The sequence below is a fragment of the Zingiber officinale genome, chromosome 5B (assembly GCF_018446385.1).
Source record: "Zingiber officinale cultivar Zhangliang chromosome 5B, Zo_v1.1, whole genome shotgun sequence".
In the NCBI taxonomy this organism is placed as follows: domain Eukaryota; kingdom Viridiplantae; phylum Streptophyta; class Magnoliopsida; order Zingiberales; family Zingiberaceae; genus Zingiber; species Zingiber officinale.
The window spans coordinates 23,805,311-23,819,181 of record NC_055995.1 but is presented as its reverse complement, the minus strand read 5'-3'; positions in this window follow the sequence as shown (position 1 = coordinate 23,819,181).

Sequence of the window (13,871 nt, the reverse complement as noted above, 5' to 3'; positions counted from 1 at the left end):
TCAGGTGACACGTCGGTAGGATTTTCTGAGTCTTCGACAGAATACCCACTCAGTGATGGATTATAATGTCGAGTTTAACCGGTTGGCCAGATTCTGTCCTGAGTTGGTTGCCGATGACAGCTCTCGTATGCTTCAGTTTGTCCAGGGACTGGATGGACATCTTCAGGTGAAGATTGCCGGTCTTGGAATTGCATCATACACAGAGGCACTGGATAGAGCGCTTATGATTGAGTCTGCTCATCAGAGAGTGAAAGTAGACAAGAAGAGGAAGCAGACTGATTGGACTTCCAAACAGAACCAGCAGCCACATACTACTAGGCAGCAGCAGAGCAGTCACACTTAGACGGGTCAGAGTACTTCTGGGTCATCTGGCCGACCCAGAAGTCCGGACGATCTTCATCAGGACGTTCCCGATCTGCTAAGCAGAACCGGAAATAGTCCACCGGTGACCCTTACTGCACCCGATGCGGATCCTGAGATCACATCACCTCTGCATACACCTTGGGACAGTCAGTGTGTTATTATTGTAAACTGCCTGAGCACGTGAGCCGAGACTATTAGCTGAAGGCTCAGCATGTTGCTTCCGGGATTTCTGTTCCGGGAGGACAGTTTGGTCAGTCCGGGACTCAGCGAGGCGGGCCGAAAGCCCAATCTTCGCATCGTCTGCAGTGGACAGCTCCTCCTGTAGCAGCTGCATATGGCATGCATGGACAGAAGCATTTCGGTGTCCTGGTAGAGAACCCCACGGTATTCTACCTTAGTGGTCTCCAGTACTATTTGTCAAGGAGAAGGATGATACTCTGAGGTTGTGCATCGATTATAGGCAGCTGAATGCAGTGACTATCAGAAATAAGTACCCCTTACCACGGATTGAGGATTTATTTGATCAGCTTAGAGATACATCAGTGTATTCCAAGATTGATCTGCGGTCTGGATATCATCAGCTGAGAGTCAGAGATTCTGATATTCAGAAGACAGCATTCCGCACCAGATACGGACATTACGAGTTTTTGGTAATGCCATTTGGGCTTACCAATGCTCCTGCAGTATTTATGGATTTGATGAACCGTATCTTTTTGGAGTATTTAGATCAGTTTGTGATTGTGTTTATCGATGACATATTGATCTATTCACGTTCCGAGGAGGAACATGCGCAGCACCTTCGCATAGTCCTGGAGACTCTTCGACGACATCATCTGTAGTTCAGCAAATGTGCATTTTGGCTATCCTCGGTTGGTTTTCTGGGACATGTGGTGTCTAGCCGAGGTATTTCAGTAGATCCTCAGAAGATCGAGGCTATCACTAGCTGGGAGCAGCCGAAGTCAGTCCAGGAGATCCGTAGTTTCTTGGGCTTGGCTGGATATTACCGACGATTCGTTGAGGGTTTCTCCAGCATTGCTATGCCATTGACACGTCTGACTAGGAAAGGCGTGAAGTTCACGTGGTCAGAGGCTTGCGAGACCAGCTTCCAGGAGCTGAAGCGGAGATTAGTATCAGCACCAGTTTTGGTTTTACCTTCTGGTGATGACGGATTCGTACTTTACACAGACGCATCTCTTCAGGGCTTGGGCGCTGTTTTGATGCAGCACGGTAGGGTAGTCTCCTATGCTTCTCGTCAGTTGAAGGAGCATGAGAAGAACTACCCAGTACATGATTTAGAGCTAGCCGCTATTATCTTTGCTTTGAAGATTTGGCGACATCATCTTTATGGTATTACTTTTGAGATTCTTACTGATCATAAGAGTTTCAAATATATTTTCACGCAGAAGGAACTCAATCTCCGACAGAGGAGATGGATGGAGTTCCTGAAGGACTATGATTGTACTATTAGCTACCATCCGGGTAAAGCTAATGTGGTTGCTGATGCACTTAGTAGGAAGTCCAGAGGGACTTTAGCTTGTCACCGAGTTTTAGTCACGGACTTGATTCAGGGATTCTCCGAGTTGGGCCTTGAGGAGCAGGGATGGACAGAGCAGGGTATTCTTGTTACCATGGTTGCTCAGTCGTCGATCAGGATAAGGATACGAGAGGCCCAGGCCGGAGATCAGCATTTACAGTTCATTAGCAGCCAGATAGCTTCCGGACAGCAGACCGAGTTTACACGAGATGACGAGGGTATTGTTTATTTTCGAGGTAGATTATGTGTACCTCAGTCTCACCCTGTCATGGAGGAGTTACTTCAGGAGGCTCATCGTTCTAGATTTGCTATCCACCCAGGTGGGACCCGTATGTATCGTGATTTGAGGCGTTCCTATTGGTGGAACGGTATGAAGAAAGACATCGCGGAGTTTGTAGCCAGATGTCTTGTCTGTCAGCAGGTGAAGGCTGAGCACCAGAGACCTGCTGGATTACTTCAGAGGATCCCTATTCCCGAGTGGAAGTGGGAGCACATTACTATGGATTTCGTGGTTGGTTTGCCTAGGACTCGTCGAGGCCATGATGCGATTTGGGTAATCGTTGATCGATTAACCAAATCCGCACACTTTTTAGCGATCCGGAAGACTGATTCTCTGGATCGATTAGCTGAGTTATACTGTCGAGAGATTATCAGATTGCATGGAGTTCCGTTGAGCATTATATCTGATAGAGACCCACGGTTCACGTCCCGATTCTGGCAGAGTCTGCAGCAGGCCGTTTCAGTACGGCATTCCATCCGCAGACAGATGGGCAGTCAGAGCGGACTATTCAGACATTGGAGGACTTGCTGAGGTCTTGTGTCACGGACTTCGGAGGCAGTTGGGAGGACCACCTGCCATTAGTGGAGTTCGCCTACAATAACAGCTATCATTCGGCTATCCAGATGGCACCGTTTGAGGCGTTGTATGGTAGGCCGTGTTGGACACCCATCCTCTGGGAGGTGGTTGGGGAGGCCCAGCTGTTAGGACCTCAGAGAGCTCAGCAGGAGGCAGAATTGGTTCGTACTATCAGACGGAGGATGTCAGAGGCTCAGGACCGTCAGAAGAGTTATGCTGATTAGAGACGGAGACCCCTGGAGTTCTCCATGGGTGATCATGTATTTCTTAGAGTTTCACCCACGAAAGGGGTGAAGAGATTTGGTCTTCGGGGTAAGCTAGCTCCACGTTATATTGGACCATTCCAGATCTTGGAGAGGATTGGAGCAGTAGCTTACCGTCTGGCGCTACCACCATCTCTAGCTGGCATTCACGATGTATTCCATGTATCTATGCTGAGGAGATACGTATCTGATCCGGCACATGTTCTGTCAGATATATCTGTTCCTATTCAGCCTGATGTTACTTACGAGGAGGTTCCGGTGCGGATTCTGGACCATAGAGAGCGTCAGCTGCGGAACAAGACGGTCCGACTGGTTAAAGTCGGATGGCAGCATCATTCTGACGAGGAGGCTACGTGAGAGCTGGAGGATACGATCCGAGCTCGATACCCCCATCTTTTTACTTGAGGTATGTGGGTTAGAGTTTCTTCAGCATTTATACTGCATGGTTATATTTCAGTGTTTGCTGTTGGTTATAGCGAAATTTGGGGACCAAATTTTTATTAGTAGGGGAGGATGTGAGATCTCGGAAAATTTAATTAATAGGGTTATTTGGAAAATATCCTTATAGAATTTTTCCGGAATTTTTATAAATTTTCTAGGAATTTTTCGGAGCTCGTATGACGGATTTTGAGGGGATCAATTTCGGGTTCGGATTAAAGCCTGTTTGGGATAGCCATTTAAGTGAGGAAAAATTTTAATTATAAATTTCCTTTCTTATTTCTTTTTCCCGAACCCGACTTAATCCTTTAACCGAGTTCTTCCTCCCCTCTCTGCCCCGACGCGATCCCGATCTCCCCTCTCTTCTCTGTTCTCTCTCGCGGGCGATCGGCGTCGACGGGAGCAAGGCTTCAGCTCCGGCGATCTTCCTTCTACCGGCATCAATCCTTTAGCTCAGATCTAGCCGAAGCCTTCTCCTTCTCGCTCTAATCTCTCTGAAGACTCTCACGGGGACGAACCGATGCCGAGCGTGGACGAGTCGATGCCGACGATCGCCGGTGTAGATCTATCTGCGGAGCTGCCGGAGATCAATCAAGGAGGCACGAATTATCTTGATTTCCTCTGCTTAACCCTTCCCCGATCTTTCTTCTCGCTTCTGCCGACCCTCTCTTCCCCGATCCGATCGCCGGCTTGAAGATGGCCTAGGGTTTCGAAGGTAAGCTATTAACCCTAGCTGTGGATTTTAGAGTTTTGGTTTTCTTCTCTGTTTACCGATCCTAATCTTCTTGACGGTGGAATTAGGTCTCCGGTTTGGAGAGGTTGGTATCAGGGAGGTGTTGCTTGGATTAGGGAAGGAATCAGATCAGACTCGTGCTAGGTTTTCCCTGGATTGGATCTTGGATCTCCTCTGCCTTGCTATTGATTAGGGTACGGGATTGAAGAGGAGGAGGTAAGATGAGTAGATTGTTTCTTGGACTTAGTTGGTGATAGGTTTGTGTTGAGATCTAATCTCTTTTTGATCTGATTAATTCCAGGGAGGTTTGTTTTGTTTTGGGTTCCAGCAGCACCTCTTTGGCTGCGGATCAAGAGCAAAGGTTGGAGATTGAGGTAATTGATCAGTGATTGATTAGCCATTTATGTGTAGGAATAAATTGGAGATGATATGTTAGTACATCATTAGTTGATACATGTTGTAATTAGTTGTTAAATTGTGTAGATTTATTTGTGTAGAATAAATCTAATGGAATGGTTAGGGTTAGGGTAATTAACCCTAGTCAACCGTTGGATTTATAACCTAATTGGTGATTAGGGATTAGGTAACTAACCCTAATTGAACGTTAGATTAATTAGGTAGGTTGTGATTAAATTTGATTAGGGTTTTGTCCTAATTTAGTTTTAGGAATTTTATTTAGCTATTTCATTTGAATTTAGCTAAATAAAATGTACATGTGTTTGTTGACGCAGGATTCTGATTCGAGATGGGCGTCTCGAAGTTGACATTGGATTAGGACTGGATTGTACCTTCTATTTAAGGCGGGTACCCTTTGACTTATCTCTTGATAGTGTCTTTTGATATGTGCAGTTTATATATACTTGCTAGTGATTGGTAGATTTAGCACTTCCCTGGTTATTGGTTATTCGATACTTGTAGACGGTTACTAGTGATTGGTAGTTCAACACTTCCCCTGGATTTAGGGTTAGTTGATACCTATCACATACTTCATCTGCTAGTTGCTTTACTTCAGGATTGGATATTTTATCTCTTGCCATGTGTATATATGTTCATAGAGGTGCATATCTATAGTGCTCTACTCTACTGGATTAGTTGCTTTACATGTGTGATACATGCTCTTGGATTCATGATACTTACATCATTGTATATGTGATGTCTTTGGATTTATGCTGTTTATTTCATGTTTATAGTTATATGTGTTTACCTTTTTGACACGCACATATATGGAGGAGGCTTTGTTCAGGTATGTCATATTGTAGCCGCATGCACCATATCGCATGATTGCATGCTGGGCGATTGACGACTCCATTATTGTTGAGCTCGTCGGCCGGCTACATAGGCCTGCACACAACGTGTTCACTGCATGGGTAGTGGCACAGCACAGTAGGGTGTGTATGGCAGTAGCTCTGTAGTGCTCCGCTGGTCCGCTCATGGGTAGTGTGACTGCGGCGTGGTAGCAGACAGGATCCCTCCTCATCGCGTGGGAGTTGAGAGCATGCGCCCTCACTATGTTTGAGGTAGGAGGATAGGTGTACTCGGACAGCATCCGTCCACTCGGTCACTCTTGAGTGATGGCAGAGTGCACGGTGTCACAACCCTACCCACTCGGTCTCACCATTGTGTGTGAGGTGGTGGCGTGAGGGGTGACCATGTCATATTGCATCATATGCACATATTGCATTTATTGTGATTGTTGCATATTGGATGATGCACTTGGGTATTACATATGATTGACATGCATCTGGATACATGCTTATTTGCTCGACTATCTTTTTACTGTATGTCCGATCGGTTGCCCAAACCTCGCGGTGAGTACTGATTTATTTCAGTTATGCATTTTCTTATTATTCTTGCTATAGATTGTACTTTATGCCTACTGGTTATTACAGTTTATTTCAGCTATGCATATCTGTTATATTGTTAGGTACTGTAGGTTGTACTGTTAGAAAACTGTACTGTAGGCTCTATGGTTTAGTTTACTATACCGTAGGTTGTATGGTTGGAGAACTGTACTATTGATTCTATGGTTTAGGAGACTGTACCTTAGGTTATTACTGGTGGATATATATTGCTGTACATGTCTATTGGTTTAACTGCTGAGTTCTTGAACTCACTCCGTTGTTACTATTTTTCAGGTTGAGGCCGTCGGGAGATATTCCAGTCGCTAGCCCCATTATCGCGAGGATTTTCTTTGTCGGGTTATATTTTGCTTTTGCATCTTATATACTTGTATTATGGGTTTGTATTGTGGACTTTATGTCGAACCTTTGGGTTTGCTGCTTTTGTTTTCCGCTGCAGATTTTCACACTACTTCGTGGATTTGTTTTCTTCGTTGGTTTTATATCGTTCTTCCTTATTAAACTGCGTGGATTGATTATATGTTGAGCTGTGTGGAATATTGATATAAACTGCGTGGTTTGTTTCTTATTTGTATTGTATTGTTCCGGCCGAGTGTGGCCGAGGTATAGATATATGTATACTGAGATTCATATTTTCCGCCGTACAGGGGAGATGCTGCCGAAATTTCTTCGGACAGGGACTACCTGGGGCGTGACACTACATGGGAAAGAGACAGAAAAAAAAACAAGGCATAAAACAGACAAATGATGAAGGAGAAAAAGTGGCGAAAGAAAAAACAATTGCATTTAACAACACTTAATAGACAACGGTTTTTAAAAACCGTTGTCGTAATCCCAAAAAAGCACACATAGACAACAGTTTAAAAAACTGTTGTCGTACCCTTTAAAAACCGTTGTCGTATCCCCAAAAAACATAAATAGACAACGGTTTTTAAAAAACCGTTGTCATAGGCCAAAAAAATTACTAAAAGACAACAGTTTTTGTTAAAACCGTTGTTAAAAGACAAAAAGACAATGGTTTGGTATAAAACCGTTGTCGTTTTAGTGTTGTTGAATGACATTTTTCTTGTAGTGAAGGGTGATATTGTACTTAATTATGTTGAGTCAAAATCAAACCTAGCTGACATATTCATAAAGCCCTTACCTGAACTTAAGTTCAATTCACTTAAAAGACAAATAGGGATGTGCTTAGTAGAATAGAACTTATTTTATGCTTACTATATTTTCTCAACTTGTTTTTAAAATTGGTTTTAAAATCCTAGGAAAAATATTTTTCAAAATTTTAACTTTTGTTAGTTTTTCAAAAATCTGGTTTAGCCTAGGATTTTACCCCCTAGAAATCATGTACCCCTAGTTTCAGTCAGAGGATCTCGCAAGCACACAAGGATCAACTTGCTTGTTTTTGAAAATTCTTATAACGGTGTGAGATGCATAGGGTACTGCCTGGACTTAAGAATGCTTATGTCTGTGCATTGACATAAGTCTGGGCTATAAACATCTAACTTATATTAATCAAGTTAAGTTGTCCAGACTTAATCAAATATAACTGGATCTCTAACTTAACTTGACTAACCAAGTGAAAACTATTGCCCTCTAGGTAAACAGCTAGTAGCTAATGGTTAGACATCTTGCCAAGAAAATTAAGTATTGAGTTTTAATGTTTTTTACTCATGCTTGGATTATAAGACTTTTTGAATTTTTTTGAGGGTAGCCTTAGCTAAAATTATTTAAATCAAGTGGTGGCAAAAGTTTAAGCTAAATGTAAATCAACTTTTTAACCCTAAAAGAGTTCTTTTCTAGAAGATTTTTTTTATACTTTAGAGTTTTATTTTATAATCTATTGTTACAAACTTTCTAGCTAAGTTACTTTTCAAATCAAAACTTTCCTTTAGCTAAATCTATTTTTGAGATTTTGAGTTCACTTGGCATCTTACAAGAAAATTTCCTCTAAAAAGCTAAGTGTTCTTGCAAAAGTTTTTCAAAATTGGCTAAGTACTTCAAATTCGACTAAGTATTTTTCAAAAGTTTTTCAAATTTATTTTTTCAAAATTTAATTTAAAAGAAAAAGCCTTTTTAAATTTCTGATAAAACTTTTGATTTCACTTAGCTAAAAGTGTTACAAGGAAATTTATTCTAAAAAGCTAAGTATTTAACAAAGTATTTCTAATTCTCTATTTTAAACGTTCTAAAAAGATAAATTATTTCTCAAAAAGAAGTTATTCTTAGCTAAGGCAATTGATCACGGCCTTCCTAATTTTTCTTTACTTTCTTGTTTATTTTGATATATGACAAAGGGGGAGAATATAAGAAAATTCAAAAGTATTCAAAAGTATAAGAAATTATTCAAAAGTATTCAAGAGTATAAGAAAATTCAAAAGTATAAGAAACTAAAGTTCAAATGAAATTTTTAAGAGGTGCTTTTATTAAGGGGGAGTTTATTTTCTCTCAAAGTTTATGCTTGTCCTATTTTTATATTGTTATGCTTATGTTGTCTTTGAAAATCATTTATAGCATTATTTTACTTAACTTTGAATTTTCGTTGCCATAATCAAAAAGAGGGAGATTGTTGATGCGGAAGTATCCGACCCAAGTTTTGATAATTGCAAAGGGATTCAAAGTTAAGTTGTTTTGTTATCTAACATATGTGAATGAGGTATTTCAAGAAATTCCTAACTGCGATTAGGCAGATGGGAAACCCTAGAGGGTGGTAACCCTAGGTGCTAGGGGGTGGTAACCCTAGGTGGAGGAAAACCCTTAGAAGCAGCAACCTTAGGTCATAAGAGGTGGTAACCCTAGGTGGAGGAAAATCCTAAGTGGGGGTAACCTTAGGTCCTAGGGGGAGGTAACCCTAGGTGATGAAAAATCCTAGGGGGTGGTAACCCTAGGTCGTAGGGGGTGATATCCTAGGCAAAAAGTCCAGTTGGTCTGGAGGACCGGACTGGCATCGGGTATGCTCTCACTACAAAAATTTAGGAAAATAACGATGAAGTATTAGCGATGAAATATAATATCGTAGCTAAATAACGATATTTGCGACTAAATATAGTATCGACGCAAACTTTTTTCCATTTTTAAAAAAATATATGTTTGCGACGAAACTAGCGGCGAATTAATTCGCTGCTAAAATGTTTGCAACGAAAGTAAGTACCGTTCGTCGCCAATTGTTTTTTTTTAAAAAAAAAAAAGGATTTACGACGATTCTAGCGGCGAATTAAATCGCCGCTAAAAACTTAGCGACGAAAATTGGTTCTTTCGCCGCAAATGATAAATGTTTGCGACGAAATTGTAAATTTCACCACTAATATCCGTTTTAAGCCCTAATTCTGCCCGACCCTCTTCTTTCTCCCGACGCACGCGATTTTTCCTCCTCCTCGCTCATTCCTGCGGCCTCCCTCCTCCGGTGAGACTCCACCGACCCTTTCTTCCTCCCGACGCACTCGATTCTACGATTCTTCCTCCCTCATTCCTGCACCCTCCCTCCCTCCTCCGGCGAGACTCCCCCAACGCTGCACCGAACGCCTTGTCTCTTCCTTCCTTCCGGCAAGGTGACTCTTCCCTCCTTCCTCTTGAACGTGCTTCATATCAGTTCTTTCCACGAACGTGTTTCATTCAAACCTCCACTGTTCTGCTTCTTGTTCCTTTAGTTTTTGATTTGATTCAAAGGTACATAATAGACATGAAACATCTCGGTTCATTTGGTTTCGCAGAAGGAGTACATAATATAGAAGATAATGTTAATTTCGTAGGAGTGAGCATTAATTTCGTAGAAGATAATGTTAATTTTTTTAAAGTGTTGATTCTTGTTCTCATTTTTGGCCCAACATAGAACTTAATACATCCACACTCAACAATGTATTCAAGCTATCTATGCTGCATTGTAACATTTTCAAGCTTAACATTAATTTACTAGCAGCATATACATTTTTTTAGATCTAATAATTGATCAATACATTCAACTACATTACTCCCACAAAATTGTCATCTAAATTACCTGGATAACTGTCTTTGAGCCAACAAATGCTTCTATTTTTTTCCAGTCACGATTGAAACTGCAAGAACCAGAAAGGCACAAAAAGAAGCCATAGATATTACCTTCACGTTATGATACAAGTAAAAGATCCTACACTAGCAATCACATAGGTTGTATTTCCTATGAAAGATGAGATCATGACTCCAAGAGTAGGTTGCCCTTTACTCAGCTATAAGCTTTAAATGACTAGATGCAGATTAAGGTGTATATTATGTGCTAAAGTTGTAACCAGAATTTTGTGCAGTTAAATCATTTCATATATATTAATTTTAAAATTTTACAAAAATGATTAAACTTCTCCAGGAAGTTTAAACAGTATTCATGAAAGCCCTCTATATCTTTCTTGTATGCCTATTTTTAAAAATAGATCAACAATACTATTGCAAATTGGGATGTTATTTTGGCAGTGAGTGATTGTTAATATTATTACTCCCTATACATTATTATTATTCCTTAGTTCACACATCCAGGATTCTTAGAATGTTGTTTGACAACTCTTATTATTTTCCATCAGCTACACTTCTCAAGCAATTAACTTCATCATCACCAATCAGCTCTAAAGATTTCAAGTGTCTACATATCCCTTTATGGAGACGATCCTATGAGACACTGCACAGAAGAGAAATAGGCATCATTAACAATCTAAAATAGCTCCTAACAGAAGATCATTTGCTAAGGATTATCGTATATATATCTTCAAAAGAACTAGAAATTGTCTGAGTGCTTAAACTATATTCTTTGTGTCTCCAAAAAAAACTAGAAATTATCTAGGAGCTGTGATTCAGCATCATTTAAGTTTATTTTATACAATTTATTCAGTATTCAGAGTGACACCGAATGCTTGCTTTCCCTTGTGCACTGCTACATCAAAGTAGAGACACCTAAAACACTAACTAAACGAACACATTCACGAAAAGCTTTACGAGAAGATAATGGAAGAATTTTTTTCATTTTTATTCATCTTTATGTGCTTATGTCTAGTTTAGTTCTTTAGTCCTTGGTGATCTCTTGCCTACATTTTTGTTATCCCCGTCTACTCCTCATGTTTGTGTCAAATCTTAGCTTGGTAATTAAAATTAATCTTAGCTTTGTGTCAAATCTTGCCTACCTTGTTTATAATTGTAATATTTTAATGCTTAGATGATAATTTTAGGGTTCTTTTGATGCTATTAATTAATTTTAGGATTATTTTATTGAATAATATGATTTTTTTTATATTATTAATCAGGTTATAAATATGGATAAAAGTTGGATAATGATTGAGAATCGGATTGAGCCTGAATATATAAATGGACTAAATCAGTTTTTAAATGTGGCAGAGAATTATATGATAAGTTTGAATTTATCTAAAATTCATTGTTCATGTCGAAGGTGTGGCAATTTGTTTAAATATGAGTTGGATTATGTTCGAGGACATCTTTATAGGTGGGGATTTGATAAATTATACAAAGTTTGGAACTTTCACGGAGAAGCTACTACATCATCTATTAATATAAATATTGTCAATGAAGAGGAACATGATCAAGAAGATGATTTTGAAGATATATTTACTGATTTAAGAATTACAGAAAATATCAATATCAGTGGACCTCAATCAGATGATATTAATGCAGATGATATTAGAGGAAGTTATACCTCAATGTTTGAAGAAGCACAAAAAGAGTTGTATCACAATTGTACTAATTTTTCTGCATTCAGTTTTTTGGTCAAGTTAATGCATGTGAAGGTGTTAAATGGGTGGAGCAATAAATCTTTTGATATGTTACTTCAGTTATTACAAGAGGCATTTCCAAAACTGAATGCGATTCCAAACTCTCATTATGACGCAAAAAAAATGTTAAAAGAGTTAGGATTGACATATGAGAAGATACATGCATGTAAGAATGATTGTATATTATTTTGGGATGAGCACGAGAATAAAGATATATGCCCAGTGTGCAAGGAGCCCAGATACAAGTATGATGGGATGAATAAGAAAAAGAATGCTCAGAAAATTCTTCGATATTTTCCTTTGAAGGCCAGACTTAAGCGGTTGTTTATTGCCAAACATATAGCAAAAGATATGAGATGGCATAAAGAAAAACGGGTTGAAACAGATGGTGTATTAAGGCATCCAGCAGATAGTGATTCATGGAAAGATTTTGACACATCACATGAAATATTTGCTAGTGATCCATGAAATATTCGCTTAGGGTTGGCTACTGATGGTTTTAATCCATTTGGAAACATGTCAAATGCTTATAGTATGTGGCCTGTTATACTTGTAAATTATAATTTACCACCATGGAAAATGATGAAGCCATCATATTTGATAATGTCTCTTTTAATTCCTGGTCCTAAATCACCTGAGAAAGAGATAGATGTGTACTTACGACCTTTGATCAACGAACTGAAGGAGCTATGGGAAGATGGGGTGGAAACATATGATGCATCGACTGAACAAGTATTTCAATTACATGCTGCTGTGATGTGGACCATTCATGACTTTCCAACATATGGAACAATATCTGGATGGAGCACAAAGGGTTATAAAGCATGTCCAGTATGTCTTGATGAAACTAAATCCCAAAGATTACGGAGTAAAATATGTTATACATGCCACCGTCGATTCTTGAATGTGCAACACCCATGGCGTAGAAATAAGAATTTCAATGGAAAGGTTGAACAAGAAGGACCACCATGAAGACTTAATGGTTATGAGATTTTAGCACAGTTAAATGCATTACCCCAAGTGACATTCAGTAAGGATCCTACATTAAGTAAAAAGCGACAGCGATCTTTGGATGAAACCAATTGGGTAAAAAAGTCTATATTTTTTGAGTTAAAGTATTGGCCAGATTTAAAGTTGAGACACAATTTAGATGTGATACACATAGAAAAAAACATCTGCGACGCTTTGGTTGGTACATTATTTAATATAGATGGAAAGTCAAAGGATACATTTAAAGCAAGGTTAGACTTGCAGGATATGGGAATTAGAAGTGAATTACATTTAAAGAAAGTTGGAGACAAATTTAGTAAACCATATGCAAGTTACACATTGACATTAGAAGAAAGACGTGAATTTTGTCAATTTTTAAAATCCGTGAAGTTTCTTGATAGATATGCTGCTAATATATCTAGAAATGTGAATGCAAATGATGGAAAGTTACATGGACTAAAATCACATGATTGTCATGTTTTGTTGTAAAGAATACTTCCAGTGGTCGTACGGAAATTCTTTCTAAAAGACATATGCGGCACACTAATTGAGTTATGTGATTTTTTCAAAAAGCTAACTGCAAGATCTTTACACTTAGCGGACTTATGTAAAATGGAGGAGGAAATAATCTTCATATTATGTAAGATGGAACAAATATTTCCTCCAGCATTTTTTGACATTATGGTTCATTTGGCAGTTCATTTACCTCGTGAAGCCATGTTAGCTGGACCTGTTTCTTCACGATGGATGTATCCTTTTGAGCGATATTTGGGAAGACTAAAAAACTATGTACGTAATAAAGCAAGGCCTGAAGGATCTATTGCAGAAGGGTATATTGTAAATGAGGCATTGACTTTTAGTTCCTTATATATGAGTCAAATTGAGACAAGATTTAGTAGGCCAGAACGAAACCAAGATGTTCAACTAGTAACATGCAATTTAAGTGTTTTCTCACAACAAACAAGAGTATTTGGCAATCCACATAATCTAAAATTGCCTTTGACTTTGTATAAGAAAGCACATTGGTATATTCTCAACAATTGTAAGGAAGTTAGACCAATATAGAAAGTAAGATCTTACATTATGTAATTTTA